The following is a 20,076-nucleotide window of genomic DNA, read 5'->3' as shown; positions in this document are numbered from 1 at the left end:
ATAGTGTCGCTTTTTAAATATTTTTGCATTCTAGGCAATCTGTTATATTGAAGGATGATGATAGAATAAAAACATTGTTGCGTTTGTATAAAGTTTGAGGAACGAGAGTGCTTGTTAAAAGTTAGTATTACGTTAAAAGTTTCAACGATATCCATCATCATCAATATTATTTTAATAGGAAAATACGGCCCATAAAATCTGTCTATCAAGTTAGATATGAAATATATACAACTTCTATGAGTTGGATGTACATCTAAATTAGATGCACGTGCATCTCCGCAATACTTCATTATATTCAGTAACGTTCGCGCGGTATACCATATTTTCTATAGTGTCCGTTTTATATCCGCAGCGTCTTCTTTCTCTCTCTCTCTGCAAAATCTCAAATAAGCAAGTTATGAAAGTTTTTTGTTTGTAGTTAAGCGTATACCGAACAGATGTCTTGCAACGGAAACTTAAAAATTTGCAACAACTGCGAACTCTCTCTCGCGAAATTTGCATTTACGAAATAATTAGTAATTTTTTCGCGGACGATTAACATAAATCTATGTACATGAAATTGATTCTATAAACGGTGATTGCTTGCAAAATTCTCTTCTTTTTTTATTAATTAAATATCGTATAACTGTATAGATAAAATGTTTGAATGATTAACACACACAAGATGGACTTTATCTTTTTCAATCGGCTGTAAATTGCGATGCATTAAACACAGAAGTATATTGATCTGAGATATGACCCCATACTATCTTGCATTTCTCTCTCTCTATCTCTTTCTTTTTACCCATGTTTTTAACCTCTTACCCTTAATGGCGCCTTTCAGATCCACTTAAAAGAATGTTTATAAAATATGATGGGCGCGGCAGAAAACTTGGACTGTAGACTGTAGACGATGGTTGGAAGAGGAGATGGTACGATGCATGCGACGCAGCGACCATAAGCCGGCTTCGTCAAAGTTATCGAAGAATTTATCGCGACGACGAGGTAAGATATAAACTTTTATAACGACGTATAAATCGCTAGTCCACGATCGATCGTTTGGCCGATGGCTTTTCGTAACTTATGAATATTTCTATCGCGATCATGGAACTTGTGCCGCGCATCTACATCAAGATGCTCTTGCCTCTAGAAAATATGCTACGCTGCAGAATCAACAACAGATTTTAGACGCCTCTTTTAACGGAAAAAAGAGATTTATGTCAAACTAATAGACGGTGTAAAGAGACCTACGGTTGCTCGATTACGCAGCACATTGTATTTACGCACACATTTGATATTTTGATTATATTTTAATATTTCAGGAATTTTCTTATAGAATTTAAATATATTTTACCAAAAAATATCTAAGATAAGTGTAGTTCTGTATTTTCAATATTTTGATGTTTCTTGCAATCCTTAACTAAGAAGAAATAGCGAGTTATCGAATTGTATAGAGCAGTTTAATAGTAATGTATTGTCTATTGATCGTAACAAACGGATAAGCGGTCAAGCAGAAAGACAGAATGAACAATGGTAGAGATTAAAGCGAATACGGTAGCATAAAACTTTCTGCTGAGCTCTCATCTGCATCCGAAATTCTCTACTTATAATTAAATTCCGCTGGTCAATAGGAATCGATGAACAATCCAATCGGCAAGACGGAAACAGTTCTTTTAACCGAAGCTAAAACCAATGTCGGAATTCCTAAAATTTCTCTTCGCGCTGCTTTCCAGACAGAGAAGAATGATTGGAACGGCGACGACAAATCTATTGCGAGAGAAATACATTTCTTTTACCCCAACTTTTTTATATGGGTAACCCAAGTGTAACGATTAGAAGTGTAATGATTGCTGTTATTTACAGCGCCCCTCCCCCCCCACACATCAATTCTATTACAATATAAATAAAAATTCTTATACTATAAATTTTATTTGTTAATATCTTCAGATTGTGATAGTTTATCATTGCAAAGCGAGAATGTATGCAGTGTATTTTCAATATTTCCGGCTTACATCGTCGCTCTTTTCTAGAAAAAAAAGAAAAATTACATTATAACGTAATCACCAATTTATACAAAATTATCTTGCGCAAATATTTTCTTTAGTAAATTTACTTTGCCTGTTGTCCTTTCTCTCGTAAATTGCTTGTCAAAATAGCGTCCGTATCCGCTAAGAAACTACGTCATAATGTCGCTCGTAGACTGTTCTATTTTCTCTCAATTATTCTTCAATGTCTGGGATTAGTGCGTAACCGGTTAGAATAAATTTCAATGCCGGCAGGTAATTTTAATCGCCGTCTTTTAGTGTCAACTTTTCATCTCTGCGTCAGCGCTCGTGGGACCAAAGCATCGGATCTCTATGACATTCTTTATGGCGACGTTTATTCACGTTTCTTGCAAGTCATCGACGTGAACGAAAATCTCTTCCAATACGAATTATAAGAGTATCGTCATTTTTATACGATTTATGCAAAAATCACAAAATGTTAAAGATTGATATTAATAAAAATATTTGATGGAACACAAATGCGGATATCTTTCAATATTATTGATACAGTGGGCTATGCTCTTAAAATTGATATTTCTAAAGATTTGTTAATTATTCAATTAATGAGAAGCAGCGCATTTACACTTATCACTTGTACCATTTTCTCATTAATTCCTCATTTATTTGAGGCCAGATCGCTAAGCGTGATATTCTATGCAGCATAAGCTAATTCGTAATGTGTGTATGTGTATGTGTGTGTATGGCAGTCACAATTATTACATTATGAATATTGCTCTGCCAGTCACAAGGGAATAATTGTATCCCTTTCCAATGTAGTGCAAGCGGCGATGCGATTTAATACATAAAACTGATATCCGCATATGGTAGATATACGTGTATACAATTGTAAATACGTGCTCTCTTGCCCGCATATAATTATCTCTATTTGTAAATCGTTTCTGTTATAGAAGAAATGTCTACCTTTTTCCATTGCATTTCGTATATTTATATTATAATCATAATGTTTGAATGAATATATAATTACAGAATAAGCACATCAAATATTATTATGTTCAACATAACAATAAGCCATATTTCTTTGTTAAAATAAAATTTGAAAATATTTGTTCTCTCATTTTAAACATTATCGTTAATATAGCTGTTCGATCCGTACCATTTTCATCAATTACTATCAATCCTACGCGTAAGTACGTTGAATTGCATCGAGCTTAAATCTCATATAATTATTGGCGCTACGAGAATCTGCAAGGAGATAGTTGGGAAGTGGAACGTAGCGTTTCAGACCGCAGAAGGGGACGGTTCTATGGACGTTTCGGTTCTATGTACAAAAAGACCTCTTGTGTATGGCACGTCGCCTCGGGATAGGAATAAGAAAGCGTTTGATTTATTGCCCGTGGTAACGCGCCGAGTTTCAAAGACTTCCTCTTTACTCACGCTATTAGGATCATCCTATCTCACACGAATTCGCCAAAAACCTTTCGGAGTAACCAAGTGCGGCCAAGCCCTGCAGCTTCCGGCTTCTCGTTTCCTGACCCGATGGCGATTGCGATCCCTAATTCGCGGATACTTCGGTTCACACACATGTCTGTGGGCTCTCAAACGCGGCGTTTCCAACGTTCTAACACTCTCCAGCGATCGGACGTTCTCGCGCATGAAGAACCTCCGCATTTCCTTTTGACGTTTCCCTTCGCCTCGGCGAACTCGCGATTTTCGTCGACGGTCGATTTGATATCGACGCGATCGGCCGAGTTGCGGTAGTGACTTCCTGCGTCCGGCTTCCTGCCTTGGGGATTTAATGACGGTCATTGGGAGTCTTATCTCTGGAATATTCTAATAGGGCTCGCGAAGTCCGCTCTTAAGACGACCGTTCCAAAGGCGTAACGATCGATGCAAAGTCCCTCCGAGTGCTACTCGATCGTTAACATTTGTCTGACCGCAAACGACGGTGCAATTATACTTGATCCGCTCTTTACATCTGAATATTTACGTGGAAAATGTCAGTGCGTATGATTTTTACGTGCGTGTGTTATATAATTATAATATGTATATAGTTTTCCTTGCAAAGATATATATTTGCAATTGTAAAATATTTGCAATTGTAAAACATTTGCAATTGTAAAATATCAATATCAATCATGCACGATATTCGAGATATTCATTAATCCTTAATATGTTTGATGTATTACGATTCATATCAATATACATTCTTGAAAACATGCTTCTTAACTCGCTGTGTAATCCGACATCGATCCAAAGACCATCGCTTTTAGAAGAGAACTCGCTCTATACATTATGAAACTTAGATATGTACGTCCAAGATAATGTAGTAGTAACATGACTGGCTTGTGTAACGGATTACAATATTCAAATTTTCCAATTTCCATATCTCCTCGACTCATATTCACATATCTATATATAGATAGGTATCTATGTGCGCATTCATCAATAAAACGTTGTGTATTTTCAAATAGCCGCGCAAAACATGAGCTCTCACGGAAAAATATTTCACTTATCTTTGTAAGACACATCTTTATTCGTTCATGACGCATGATTGATAAATAAATTTCATTCTCTCTTGCCCGATCGCCAACTCAATTTAACGAGATAATCGATCGATTTATCTCACGTTATCTAGATTGAATTCACGGTCGACATGGCAGGATGATCTTACAAAATCAATAATGACAATAAAGCAATCTAGATCTGAGATAAGAGAAGAGACGGAGGCTTTTGTGGGGAGACGAGCAGCTGACGATGTGCGGATAATCAGCAATTAGCTGAGATATTATCGCGACTGGCAATGTGCGCTACTCGGTCAAGATCTATATATTATTATCGGATCCACGCTGGCTATCCATCGTTCGCGAACGTCCTCGTGATTGTGCCGTTTTAGCTATTTTAATTGCTTTTATTGCCGACGACCTGTGATCGGCTAACGTCTGCGAACAAGATACGTTCGCGTCGTTTATCAGACGACCTTATTCAAGGAAGTTCGAAACTATTTTCCGACACTCTCTCGACCGACCTCCATTCCTACGCTACGACCATGCGGTTTCTGTATAAGCCGTCCGTGACGCGAATTAAGTTTATTCGCAGAAACGCGCGCACGTGCGCGAACGCGTCTGTAAAACATAAGCCGTTTTTCGCGAAGAAACCACTTGCGCGGATAAAACACAGACCTGATTTGCGTATATATTGTTTGTTTATAAAATAGCATATATATTAAATGCGTTAAACTATCGCTTTGCCGATTCGAGTCCAAGTTAAAGAAATTTATCTGAGATACATTCACGGAATGTTTTGATATTCCTCATCTAACATAAGTACTATCGAGTTAAAGAGGAGAATTCTTTACAACAACTTCGCAAAAATTGTCTCTCTCTCTCTCTCGACTGCTCCTCGAAATAAAAACTATTCTGCGCAAAATTATAACTCGTGACAATCTTCGCGTATTCTAAGCGTCGCATTACAAGAATTCATTCGCACGTAAACTGACGCAAGCTGTATTTTTTCTTATTATGTCAAGTGTATAACTGCATCGTATTCGACGTCCCGTGGCGTTATTATGTCACGAAACAACGCAACTTCTTTTGACGACCTCTCCGCCTCAAACGGAGAGACTCATTCGCACGCGGAAAATGCTCACCGGAAGGTACTTTCGAATTGCGCGGCGTTATTAAAGTGTAAGCTTGAAAAATGACGGTATATAAAAGTCAAGACAAAAGGTGCCGTTGGCGATCGTCGTTGCGGAGGATAATAGAGGAGCCGCTAGCATCAGCAAAAGGGAAGCAGCGAAAAGCTGCTACGCGTGAGACGTGACGGAAACGCTATGAGAAATAAGTGAACCAAGCGGGAGAGAGTGAAGGGGATATGCGATGATAATCGAGATGAGAGCCGTTGTACCGTGAAATAAAAGTTATCTCGCAACAAAGTTGGAGAAAATGCGCGCGTGATCTTATTCTAATCGTGGCATATCGCGCGCTGTGCATTGTGATTATTTTTCATTCGTCGCAGAAAGAGAGAGAAAAAAGGAGAGAGAGACGCAGAAAAAGATATACGATATGTAGTAACATATTATTCACACTCAGATGTATGTATTTTGACTATACAATAGAGATGATAAATAAAACAGCTAGACAATAAATGAAAAAGATGCAGGGCAATTTTGTAAAAACTATTTGCAACCGTCATTAAGGTCCAGTCATCCCGTCTTGATTTATAGAAGTAGTTGGGGGTTAATTACCACGAGACTTTCTTCAAGGTGCATCTACTATCGCGCGTAATTTGTCTCAACGTAGAGATTTCGACCTAGAAGCAATCTCTTTTTTTTTTTTTTTTGGGAAGAGAAGGAGGAAGTACGTTAATTTTTTCTTTTACTAACGAACTTCGGTACAAATTGTCGTTAAAACGAAGACTTGAACATTCAAGGGGAATTCAAGATATATTAAGCCTCATTCAAGGCAAAGGAGATCCGTTTTGGGATTCAAAAATATTTTGCTACGATTCTCACGTCAATGGCAAAAATCGTGCATATTATATTGTAAAGTTATACAAATATATTTTCAAGAATTTAAATTATCAATGTTGTTATAATATTGAAAAAAAATTCAGGAACGAGAGCAAGTTGTTCCGTATCGTTATTATTTTCCAACGATGCGCGACGGAACCAGCATATATATATACATATGTATATATTTTTCTTTTTACATCGCTATTGTTGTAATAAGGATTGAAATAAAACAGCATAGATATAGCAATAGCAAGTTCTCTAAACAGAACGCATGAGGAGATATCAGCATTTCTGTGATGCGACGTAGCGTGAAATACGACTTTTAACGAGCCCGTTGGACTAACCCCGTTTTAGAGTTTCCGTTCCTGTGAACAACCATAATTTTGTTGGCTTCGTTCAACTCTGTAAATTACGGTGTTCGCAACATGATTACCAGCGTGCGCTCACTTTTCAGGAAACTGCGGTTAGGGTGGTATGTTTATCATAGTGGCGAAACGTTATGTAATATATACATACCATGCGTTATTTTGTTGCTTACATTATTGTCTGGACAAATTGATATATAATTTGCAGATACAATGATAGTATATATCGTATCTTTAATTTTGACAAGGCAATTTTCGATATACAGGGTGTAACAGAGCGCCCGTATCACCCATTTAAAAACTAGGGAAGTGATCGGATGAAAAATATCAAAATATGTCAGATTAAGATATAAAATAACTCAAAAAATACTTAATGAAAAAATACTTTATTATAGTGTTTTGAAAACGTCTAGACAAGGGCTACAAGAATATGCAATAAAAAATAAGGGGTTCTATTTAAGAAAATATTGATCACATTGACCTGGCCTTGAAAAGGTCACTTAAGGTCAAATCCATATTTTTATCATGTGGTCCCCTTTAAACCATGCAACTTTTGTCTGAAACATTTTTTCATCCGATCACTTCCCTAGTTTTTAAATGGGTGATACGGGCGCTCGGTTACACCCTGTATATATTAATCTGTCAGATTTTTTCTTTTAACTTTCCTTTTCTAATGTTATTGTATGTTTGCTTGATAGCTGTTGGATTGGACACTTCTTCCGAGATGAATCGAAAAGAGAAAATTTAGCGTGAAACCCCTGTATTATGGATAAGATCCATTCTTCTGTGATGGATAAAGTTGGCGAAAACGCTATAGCACTCGGTTGATGTTCTTTATTGCACGGTCACGTACAACCGCGATTAGCTTTGTGGTGTCGTTGTGGTTTATTCGGTTACGTTGGTAAAGCCCTCTTCCGAAATGGTCCAAGCTGCCCTCTTCAAAGGTACAAAGGAATTTACTGAGATAAATGCACTCATGTCAGACGCGGGATGAGCGTCATGCTAAGGTTCGTATATATGTAGTTGCACACTGATGAAAATATCTATGCGTTGCATTTTTCTCGATCGTTATCTCCCGGCACACAACACGAGATAGCTATCCGATAGATGAAGATTTTATTTACAGATTCTCTATATCTGTGAAATCGATCCTACATCTCGTGTTCGAGATAAATGTGTCGCTTTTACATCATGCGATCAAGATATGATTTGTGATTGTGTATTTTCTGAGAGACTTACACAATACACATCGCGCATTAAAGACTCACGCAGTTTTTTTGTTTTCGTTGATACCGAACAGTCTTTTTCCGAAATAATCTAAATCGTACCGAACGTACAGAGTTTGCGGATTAAGAGCGCTCAAAGCGAGAAACGAGGGCTCAAAGCTAGCAACGAGCGCAAAACGAATGTATCTGCTCGATACCGCTCGATCCGAGACATACAGATCGGTGAGCTCGATGATTGCTACTAGAACCTTTCCAATCAGAAGAAACAGAATTTTTCAATAAAGTTCGTTTAGATTCAGTTTGTGGCATATTGCCTTTAAATTGCTATTTACAAACGCACGCGAGATTATTCCGATTATTATTATTATTTCGAAACATCTAACAGTAAGTTAAATATTATGTTACATATTGATATCAATTTTTTATAATTACCAAAAAAAGAACACGATAATTAATTATAACGCCACGTAAGCGTTTATAAATTGCTGATTAGTTTCGAGCAATATGTTTGCTGCTTGTTTACAAGTATTTAACGTTGCATTTTGTTAGCAGTAAATATCGCGTCGCAGATAAGCTAATTAGTATGCACAATCATGTAATATTATTATATTATAATGTTATATTATAATTATATTTTTATACGTAGCAATGTTTTAATATTTTTTTATAATATACATATGGATAAGCATATGAAAAAGCTAGCGTATTGCATAAAAGATTGAGCTATAAGTGCAAAAGTATTTATATTTAAATAAAAACATATTGTCACTTAGCTTTCTCTCAAACAATTTAACGCAAATAGGGGAAATTGACGCCATTTTTTTCAAACTCTATATACATGTGTTATCGCATAAGAGTAGTATAAGAGATGTATAGCGAAACTATATCCTTTGTTGAATCTCTCTCTCTCTCTCTCTCTCTCTCTCTCTTTCTCGACATTATTCCGTAAGCTTACTAAGAAGCAACAAACGTCACGAGCAAGGTGTCGCGAGCACGTGTCGCTTTGCCAGTTTGACGTACCTACAGCTGGCCAAACACGCGACATCGCGCTTCCATGTATAACCTCCGCCGGCGATCCATTTACGCGCGGCCTGTAATTTAAACAGCACGCCGGCGCTTGTATTAAGCAACATGGGCACTCTTGTTTGTCAATCGGGACGAGGGTGTAGCCGCTATGCCGGAAATCGAATGCAAATTTGATAATTTCGCTTCGCGTCTATGTGTGCGGCACTCCTCACTTTATACTCCAATCCGCATTATCACTTTAACGCTATATCCAACGTCCTATTACAAGCTCTCGAGTCTCGCATTGAGATGCATATATATGCTATGTAATGTGTACTGTGATTAAAAAAGCGATTATATAAACGAGAGAAGTTAAATAAAGCGCTTGCAACTTTTCATGTATATTTGAAAGTTGATACACACAAATACTTCATTTTTAGCATAAATATCAATTCAAAGATTTTGATGATTCTGTAATTATACAATTGTTATAATTATTTTACATTATTATTATTTTACACACACAAATAAAGATTATATTATTATCCATTATCAAATTGATATCTATTTGACAGAACGTTGTCTAACGAATTCGCGAATAGTATACGCAGCGACCTGGATTACTGATGAAGGAATTCGTTTGCAGTAGTGTAGGCATTTCTAGCACGAGTACGGGCGGATGAACGAACGTTTGTCTAGCATAAACCTTTACCTACATCTTCGAGCTTCCTGCAGCACTTTGCGTTCATTAGACAATAATTTCCATTATGAAAATTCTCGGCAAAGTGCTATCAAGAATACAGGTCACGCATGTTTAAAAGTTAGCGCTAATTAACGTATCGTGATCGAGTAAAAAAATATATATTATACTATCATGCGGGTGTGTATATATATGTATAGTTTATAATATTTTTCATAAAGATGTTGGCTAATCTTCTTTGACAAATTTTATAAATTAATTAATTTAAGAATATTATTTCTAATTAATTTCTGAACAGATAATTTCTCGTCTTGTTTTAAGATACTTAAAATGATAGAAATATCATGTAATCCTTTGTTACAGCTGACTCTTTGTAAATACATCTTTGTTTCTTTTCCAATTTAAATTAACAGCTAATTATTAATAATATATTTTACATAAGCAAGAGAAATACATCGTATAATCATATATGTTGAAAAAATTTTCACACATGGATACGCTTTTAAAATGTACTCTAATTCTTCTTTTTAAAATACTAGAATATTATAAAGTGTGCATTACATATACGCTATTTATTTGTTTACGCCATACAATATTTAATAAATCCCAATTGAAAAAAATGAGCACAACTAACATAGTCTGACCAATAACTGTCTTTTTTTACTTGCTTAATAATTAATTAACTAATACTAGTTTAATATATTAAAATATCTGAGAATATAATTAAAAAAACAATATATAAAAATATATACATATAATTTTTTAAAATTATATTTTTAGAAATATAAATATATTAGGCGAGTAGTAAAGACAGTTATTAGTCAGACTATATTCTACCTCATATATATAAAGACGGAGGTTACCTTGGAGTACATGATTTTTTGGACGAAACAAGCGTGGTTGGTCGGTCGAAAAATTTATGAAAAGGACGCGAAACATACGGGAAATAACGGACAGTCGTTTTATAACGCGTAACGTCGTTCATTCATGAATGAATTTCGTTTCATGAATCGTAATCTCGCGCGATCGGAAAAATATGTTATTATTCCTACGAAACGAGAAATGAAAAACATCGTCGTGCGCGCGAGATGCAGTTCCGTATAAATCCATCCCGTTCTTATCCCGCAACGAATGATCGATGGGCGACATTTCCCGCGCAAACGGCGATAAACTATTGGTCGTCGAGATCTTGTGTCCGTCGCTGCCGTAGAGAGAGATTTTGCGGGCGCAAAATTCCTTGTAATCTTTCGATCGTTACGGAAAATTGAGAAAAATTCTTGCCCCAGGCGAGACACAGCAAAAAATTATCAAGCGGTTACGTTTCGGGGTCGTTGGAAATTAGAGATGTTTATTTTTTTAAGATACAGAGAGCGAGCGGAATAAGATTTGTGCACGTCACAAAGAAAGAAAACAAATAGTACATTTTTAATTATTAATATATACACGCACACGAAATGTTTTACAATCACCTTTTATTCTTTTAATAATAGATTGTCTGGTCAATTTCCTTAGTGAAAATATTGAGGCATCGATAGTTAGAAGTTATTGAAAAAGAAGGGCTTTTCGCAAACTATACTTTGTAGAATTAACAGGTTGACAAAACTACATTCTTCAATTAATTTCAAGTGTAGTTTATTTTAATTGAAATTTAATTTGTTCAATCACAAAGATATACGATGGAAAAAATTGGAAACTTGCAAAAAATGATGACTCTTCTTGACATTTTTGTTAAGAAAAAATTGACTTTAAATTGGCCAGAAAATATATTATTAAAAGAACATCTGGAAATTTAAGAACACTTTACATAAGAAATGAAAGAGGTAATAATATAGTCTGACCAATAACTGCCTTTTTTTACTTGCTTAATAATTAATTAACTAATACTTGTTTAATATATTAAAACATCTGAGAATATAATTAAAAAAACAATATATAAAAATATATACATATAATTTTTTAAAATTATATTTTTAGAAATATAAATATATTAGGCGAGTAGTAAAGACAGTTATTAGTCAGACTATATTCTACCTCATATATATAAAGACGGAGGTTACCTTGGAGTACATGAGCCTCAAAAATAAGCATGTTACAATTTTTTTTGCTTCAAAGATACATAAAAATATAATAAAATAATTAATATATATATATTATATATATCCAATAAATAAAATCACAAAATTACACACTACTGAACTCTTGAACATTTAAGCTGTCAAAATATGCAATCTCAGCTATTTAATATAATAAAATAATTAATATAAGATTTATATATATATCCAATAAATAAAATCACAAAATTACACACTACTGAACTCTTGAACATTTAAGCTGTCAAAATATGCAATCTTTGTAATAACAGCTATTTAACATTTTGTTCGAGAGGAGTATTTCAATTTCGTTTTTCAAAAACAGTTCATTCAATTCGCATATATTAAACGGATGAAATCACTCACATTAATATTAAATCTCTCTGAACTGTTAAAATATGCGATATCGATGACAACAGCTGTTCATGAAGTAATAACAGCAAAATAACTAATTGGCATCGCGGAGAAGAAATAATAATAAATTTCGATATTTTTGATTAATCTACTTTACATGTCTTTTTTATGAATGGATAAATTATAAAAAATAAAAATTTATGACAAAGACATAGTAAAATATCGACTATCTACTCATATTGTGCTAAATGATTTACGCTTCTGGAAGCAGAAACAATTTCTTGCACGCAAATTGGATTTTCTGACCAAGTTGTTTGGCCCCCTAAGACCTAAACTGCTTATTAACTTTCGAAGCAGGCTTAATACGTATTGAGCGATCTAACGTTTCTCAGTAAGTAAGCTTAATGTTTATTATATATTAAGTTAGACAGTTATATTAAGAATCTAGACAATGAATAAGATCAATTTCATAATAATTTATTACAATTTATATTTATTATACTTTTTGCAAATTTTTTTGTTAATTTATACTAATTAATGCCACTCTATTACTGTATACTATACAGAGAAAGTTATATATAATTCTCTATGTTCTCTTCTTCTATTTGTTTTGTATTTTCTCTGATTAACTCTGTAATATAAATAAATTGTAATATAACGACATTAATTAAACTAAATTACTGATTATTGTGCAAAAAGTATAATAATATAAATTCTAATCGTTAAAAAGCAGCGCTTTTTTTAATTCGTATATTTTTTGAAGAACTCTCATGATTTACGTTGTATAAATTTTCCTCAAATGTTATAAATGCAAAAGCTACACATTGCAAAGACTTTAATTATGTTAAATTATCAAAAGCAATTCTAGTTTTATGCAATTTCATGGAGGAAGAGCCATCATGTTGACGTCTACCTTTTTCAAAGAGATGTTTTCCCATCGCGCAAACTGTCGGTTAAAGAGCTGTCGAGAACAGGTAATTTCTGTAAAAAGACTTACAGTATTATTGTTAATCACATTTAAGATTAAACATCTCTTTTTAAAGATCAATGTTACATTAATTATCAGCAACGTTCAATCAGGAATTTCATGTGATATTAACAACACATTTTAATGAACACTTCGTTTTTCTGCGAATCGATATAGATTATATATTTCAATTGATACGCATTACATGTCGAAATTAAACTTTGTTTACCGAAAGCAAAAAATGGCGATACTTGATGACATCCGAGATGGCAGCGAATTTCTTTCAGCGCACAAGCGACAGATAGTAGGAAACACTTACCGGGAAGACGTATTTATACCAAATAAAGTGCTCACGCTTCAGTTACCACCGTAATCCAATTTACCATTCCTTTGCGCATTCCGCCGCAACGTTGGTAACAGCCATCGTTCGCGGAAAACGATCTCCTCGTCGTCTTCTCTGGCGCGAAGTGATCTCTCTTCGTCTTCTCTTGGAAAGTTAATGTCGGCACGTGTTTGTTACCTCGTGAAAGCAACCTCGCGAGCGGAAGCCAGCACTAATGTTTAATCCGAGTCGAATTGAGGGTGGCTAGATGTTTAAACGCGCATTCGATAAAACCCGGCAGGTACAAAACTAAGGCGGATGCGATACAGAGGACCGTAAAGCCGGCGGATTGGCGAGTCGTCGCTACTTAATTAATAATTAAAATATCGGAAACACACGAGAGTAGTATGATTACCGAGACACACGAGTGTCCCGCAGCAAGCCAAGTGAGTTAATTACCTATATCTGGGGGGTTTTAATTAAAGTTTCCAGAACTGTTTATGGACGGTAATGGAAGGGGGGGGGGGAAAGAAGGAAGGAAGGGCAGAATGTAACGTGGGTATGTGTGCACACGTTAAGTTACTGTGAGCGTATTTGCTTGGCAAGCCTTGCATTTAGTTGGCGATAGTTTCTAGGTTTGTTTGTGCGGATGATGTTGCCCGCTTGAAAACCAGTCCCCAGTCAAACGCGCCGCTCCGGTAAGGAGAAATAGTCAACACTTGCACATACAATATTAATAGCAGCGATATAAAGAACGTTGCCATGCATTGTAATCGTCGTTTATTTAATGTACATTTGCGAGGATCCTAAAATCAAACTATATTTTCGTGTTGACATTGTATTATACGTTAACGATTGCATATTCAGTTCGCCACATGCGCAATAAACGGTATACGATATATTCTCATACTCTTGATCGATTCCGGTTATTATATTATTAATCGACATCTCAATATTAATTATACAGAATGTGTGTTCATGTGCGTACATAAAATCACCGTACAATACTCTTTAATAATTTGTAGTTTTTTTGTTGTCATCCTCGCAGCGAGACCTTGAGCCGGCAAGCAGTGCCGAAAATTGTGCCATATTATTATACATTGTTAATGTTCAAATTATTTTATTTATAATGGATAGTTGATGATTAATCAGTTCGCGCGATCAATTACCACGATTAACAATTCGAAAGTGTGTAATGAAGATTAATTAATCAAAAATCACAACATTTGAGTTATATAACCGAACAGCATCGCGTAGAATTTATCATAATTAATTATTTAATTATAAAAAGAATTGCTAAATTTAATATTAAATAGAAATTTGAAGAATAAAATTTATGTTTGTCTCGATCATAAAAAATAAAAATTAATTTATTATTATTATCATCTTTTACAAATTTATATTTTATGGTATATTCAATATTTATTATTATCTTGAATTCATCTTTTATCTAGTTTTTTACATTTTGAAAAGAACAAATCATTTTTTTTTAATTGACGGAATGAGTCACCACACATTGATTTGCAATGTATTTTCATTTAATCTTATTTTTTCTTAATTTGTGTATATTAAATCACATACTTTTATTTCTTTCGAGACGTAAAATTTAGAAGAGAGAAAGAACGTAATAATAACATACAAAAATATTTATTATCTGATACGGTATTTTTTCAAATCAAAATAAAAAGAAGTAAATTTTATTCTTTAAATCGTTAAACTTAATGTGAGATAATAGTTCATCCATCAAAGTTAAAGTTCAAAGAACATAAAATATGCAGCGCGTATTTATTTTATGGTACACTCAATATTTCGCAGCGATGATGTAAACTTTGATAAGAGATCTTCGGAGACGCTTACTGTTTGTATATAATAAGGCGTGTATAATAAACACACTGGTATTCTTATCATAACCAACTAGCAATTAATAATAATAAATAGCTAGCAATTATATCAATCCACGCAATTAATCAACTTTTATGATTAACAATTTGTATCGAGATGACGATCATTTATTGCGAGAAGTAGACATTTGGCGCGATTACATATAATATGTGTACTTATTTTAAGTACGAATATCAAAGTTATATCAAGGATTAAAGTTATCAATTATTGTGTCGCATATTGTTTTGTATTATTGCTTGACAAGCAATATTTTTTTTTTTTACTAACAATGCATTTAAATTCGAGGTTATCTCTTATCGCGTTTTGCATTTTCCATCAATTTAAATGTAATTTCTTCACTATTTTTGAATGTTGATAGTAATCGCGGAGTAATATGCGAAAATCGAGTGATCCGAAAACGAATAAAAACTCATGATATATATTGATGCTTTATTAATAAAATGCGTATTTCGTAGGATTTAATCGATCAAAATTTATCGCATGGATAGATTGATAAAGCGATGGTCATATTTTCAAATATTATGGTTCGTGGATATTTATCTTTAATTTTTAACTCGTATATTTTTTTATACATATTGTGCAATACGCAATTGTAATCGTCCTACAATGCGCGTGTATTTTATTTGTTATACAAAGTGTAAACAAGCGCTGTAGAAATATATCAAGTGTGACGCGCAAAGTTGGTCGCGCAATCGTTGACTTTCCACCAACCGATATTCGCTTTCGAGTGAAGCGAGGGGGGGATTTAAGGTGGGAGGAGGCACGAACCAACGTGTATTTTATTTGTTATACAAAGTGTAAACAAGCGCTGTAGAAATATATCAAGTGTGACGCGCAAAGTTGGTCGCGCAATCGTTGACTTTCCACCAACCGATATTCGCACGCGAGACGACGTACCGCTCGAACGGATTGCATATAGTTCGAAAGATATTGTATTTTCTTCGTGTTATTCTTCCGTCGCACGTATAATATAGTACGCGTCGCGATTAATGTTGAAGGTGTCATGCGAAGTAATTAATTCGCACGCGCGATCTTGTATTCACGAATGAGTGCCATGGGAGAAAAGGACAAGAGGAGCGCGGAAGAGAACGAGATTAGAGATTAGAGTCGCGCCGAACAACGGTAGAGCAACAGTGTGTGAGGTAAGAACTTTATAGTTTATTTAATTTATATTGTTATGGCAGTGTGTAAGATCGCGAATTAAAGCCGATAGGGCTGCCAAACAGCCATCGGATAGAACTGGATGTACTCTTATACGTAACGTCACAAACAGGAAATTGATGATAAGAAAACGAAAATCGATAATAAATTAGCAGACAAACACGGAAAATAAAAAGATAGAGAAAATAAAGCTGCCATTATTATCAAGGATAAAACGTAGGTAAACAAATCAACCGAAAACCTTCAAATTGATGCTCGTCATCTAATTTCTCGATTTGAAGGTTTTCGGTTGATCTGTTTATTTGCATTTTATCCATGACAATAATTACAGCTGTATTTTCTCTATATATTTTCCGTGTTTATCTGCTAATTTATTATCGATTTTCGTTATAATACGATCTTCCACCGTCACCACGTGGTGGATCTAGTGGACATCCGTGTTTATCTGCTAATTTATTATCGATTTTCGTTTTTTTACCATCAATTTCCGGTTTCTATTTTATCATAACCGTTATTTATATTTTTAATTAATTTTTGCACTGAAGATGATTAAAAAAAGGATCGAAATGTTCGCATTTATTGTATGTTTTAATCATTTAATAAATTTCTTTGCGCCCTATACATTGCGCTGGCTCCTGATGCTTATTTTATTGTTTTTAATTATTAATATTTCGGAGCCTTTGGTCAATTTTTATTTTTATTGGATAATAGGTAATGGAATCTAAAAATACGAAAATCTGTATTATGATTAATCTTAATTTCATAACATTTTTATATTTTTTCTATACTAATATAATATCTGTAATAACATTTAACATGGAATATAATTGTTTTTCAGAATTGTTAGTAATTTATCCGATGATAAAGCTGGAAGCGCACAATAAGAGGATAATTTTTCGCTACTTTTAACTTCAGCAAAAAACAGCGCATATAAAAGTATACCATTGTTACAAACTTCTACATCCCATACAACCCGTAAGAAAAATTTAGCTTCATTACGTCTTCTTATAGAAATGTAACATAATTGATCTAGTTATCTAGTCGATAATTCTTGACTCTCATTTTATCTTCTAATTAATTTATTTTGAAAAAATAGGCATGGTTATTAAGTAATAATTTCCTATTGGAAAAAACTCTGAAAAAGTCCTGAAATTTAAAATCTTCGAAGACATTCGGAGACTTTTCCAGCAGAAAATTACATAGTCTCGCCATAAATTCTGTCAATACTTCGCACGCCCGTAGTGAATGAAATAGACAACACAATATAGTTTACACACACATACATATATATATATTTAAAATGTACATAAAAAGAGCTTTATGATCATATATATAATTTATTTAAAATAGCTGCCTTGGTTCTGGATGCAGAGACATAAACGCTCCGGCCACTCGTCAATCGATTTACGCACCGTTTGTAGCGGAATTTCGGATGCTGCACGGATAATACTTTGCTTGAGGGACTCCAAATTGGCATATCTTTTGTTGCAAGCTTTTTCCTCAAGAAGATCCTACCGTTTGTAGTCAAGTAGGATCAAGGATCAGGGATCCATGGATTTTTCAACAAAATTCCGCGCCAGCTTACAAAGCTAAAATAATCCAACGCTAGTTGGAAACCAACATTCTTGATTTTATCAGTGTTGAGGACTAGGCTCTGGAAGCCTCAATTTCAACCCCTCGACTACAAACTGTGGGATCTTCTTGAGAAGAAAGCTTGTAAGACATGCCAATTTGGAGTCCCTTAAGCGAAGTATTGTCCGTGAAGCATCCAAAATTTCACTACAAACAGTGCGTAAATCGATTGATCAATGGCCGGAGCATTTATACGTCTCTGTATCCAAAACCAAAACAGCCATTTTGAATAAATTATATATGATCGGAAAGCTCTTTTTATATACATTTCAAATATATTTTTTTCGATTTTATATATTTTTTTCGGTTAATTTGAAGTTTGGTTATATAATTCGAATGTTGTGATTTTCGATTAATTAACCTTTATAACACACTTTCGAATCATTAATCACAGGCCTAGAAGATGCAGGCATGTTCAACACAAGCAGACCAACAAAAAGTAATGTTCAAATCAGAGATAAATTTGCAACATTTTTCGAAACCACCGGATTTCATGGCAATGGGGGAGAAAAGTTCTGAAGAATAATTTTTGAAGAACCAAGAAGTTCAAAATAAATGTTTTCTTATTATTCATTCCATACAAAAAAATTATAATATGTTATTTTCAATATAATCAATTAACTACCTCTTATTTTATATTTTGTGAATTTATAGTAGAAATGCTTTAAAAATATTGAGAAAAAAACTTTTTACCGTGTCTTGAAAAAAAAATTTTTATTATCTACGTATATCTTAACATCGTTGCTTCTATTCGCGCAATTACTAACGCGGAGATATGCAGGATCATTAATTAATTCGCTCAATGAATAATTCAAGCCTGGCGAGGCATTGGAATCGTAAATTTACCTGCGCAAGTTAATAAAACTCGGTCATAAATTATAATGTATACATTTTCTTTTTACGCACTATAAGGCTGCACAAATTGTCGGACATCTTGCAGTATATAAATGTTTAGGTATAATTGTTTATATACATTATTCGTATGTTATTAGTCTTCAGATTTTTATCGCCTTGTATTTCATCTATCGTGAACTGATGAACGGTATATTGAGCAATTTTTTGACATAAATATCGATATCTTCCATCTTGTCATCTTAATTATAAGCTATAAGCTACTGACGCAGCAAAATTAGATACGTTCTCCCGAGACTCGTATCTTATCGCCGATCGTGACATTAGTTGCTTTCTACGTGAACTTTGTCAGAACGAGTTAGAAAAAGAATTATATATCAAAGGTATAGTATATTTAATCTAAAAATGTCCCGTATTTAAATACATATAATCTTTTTAACGGGCGCACCATTTAATTTGTGTGTATGTGTGTATAATTACATACACACATACACACAAATTAATTCTAATTCTTCGTTTTTTAAAATAAATTAAATAAAAATTACACACATTTAATATTTGAACTATCAAATGCGTCGTTCAGTTATAACAGGCTTTTATTAATATAAAGTAAAACACAGCGTAGCGTCGAGATAACCAATCAGCATCGCGGAAAAGAGGTAACAATACTTGCAAATATCGATTTAATATACCTTTTTAAAAATGGGTAGCTCAAGAAAGCTGCTCACGGCATATTAGAATATTATATGTGTATGTATGTGTGTATGTGTTATATGTATAAAATATTATAAAATCCGCTATTTAGTTTAAATAAATAATAATAGATAAAAATAATAAAAAAATCGGGATATCTCTTGCAATATTGGTTGGAGCGTAAAAAAGTTAAAAGTTTCTTTTATATCTCGTGGCATGCTACCTAGAATTCTAAATAAAAAACCGGAATTGCAAAAAAATTTACCTTTAAAATATTTAAAATTGATAAAAAATTTTCTTTTATATTAATAT

At 33.9% G+C, this 20,076-nt stretch overlaps 1 long non-coding RNA gene across 1 annotated transcript; it reads left to right on the top strand.

Annotated features, from left to right (window-relative positions):
- Positions 1-16,364: 16,364 nt before the first annotated feature.
- On the top strand, positions 16,365-18,705 carry LOC115238012. The gene is made up of 3 exons (XR_003884420.1): positions 16,365-16,568; positions 17,426-17,562; positions 18,614-18,705. It is a non-coding gene; the product is annotated as an uncharacterized LOC115238012 (long non-coding RNA).
- Positions 18,706-20,076: the final 1,371 nt, after the last annotated feature.

The sequence above is a fragment of the Formica exsecta genome, unplaced genomic scaffold (assembly GCF_003651465.1).
Source record: "Formica exsecta isolate Colony F162 unplaced genomic scaffold, ASM365146v1 scaffold318, whole genome shotgun sequence".
In the NCBI taxonomy this organism is placed as follows: domain Eukaryota; kingdom Metazoa; phylum Arthropoda; class Insecta; order Hymenoptera; family Formicidae; genus Formica; species Formica exsecta.
The sequence above is the reverse complement of the archived record's forward strand: the minus strand, read 5'-3'. Positions and strand labels throughout refer to the sequence as shown.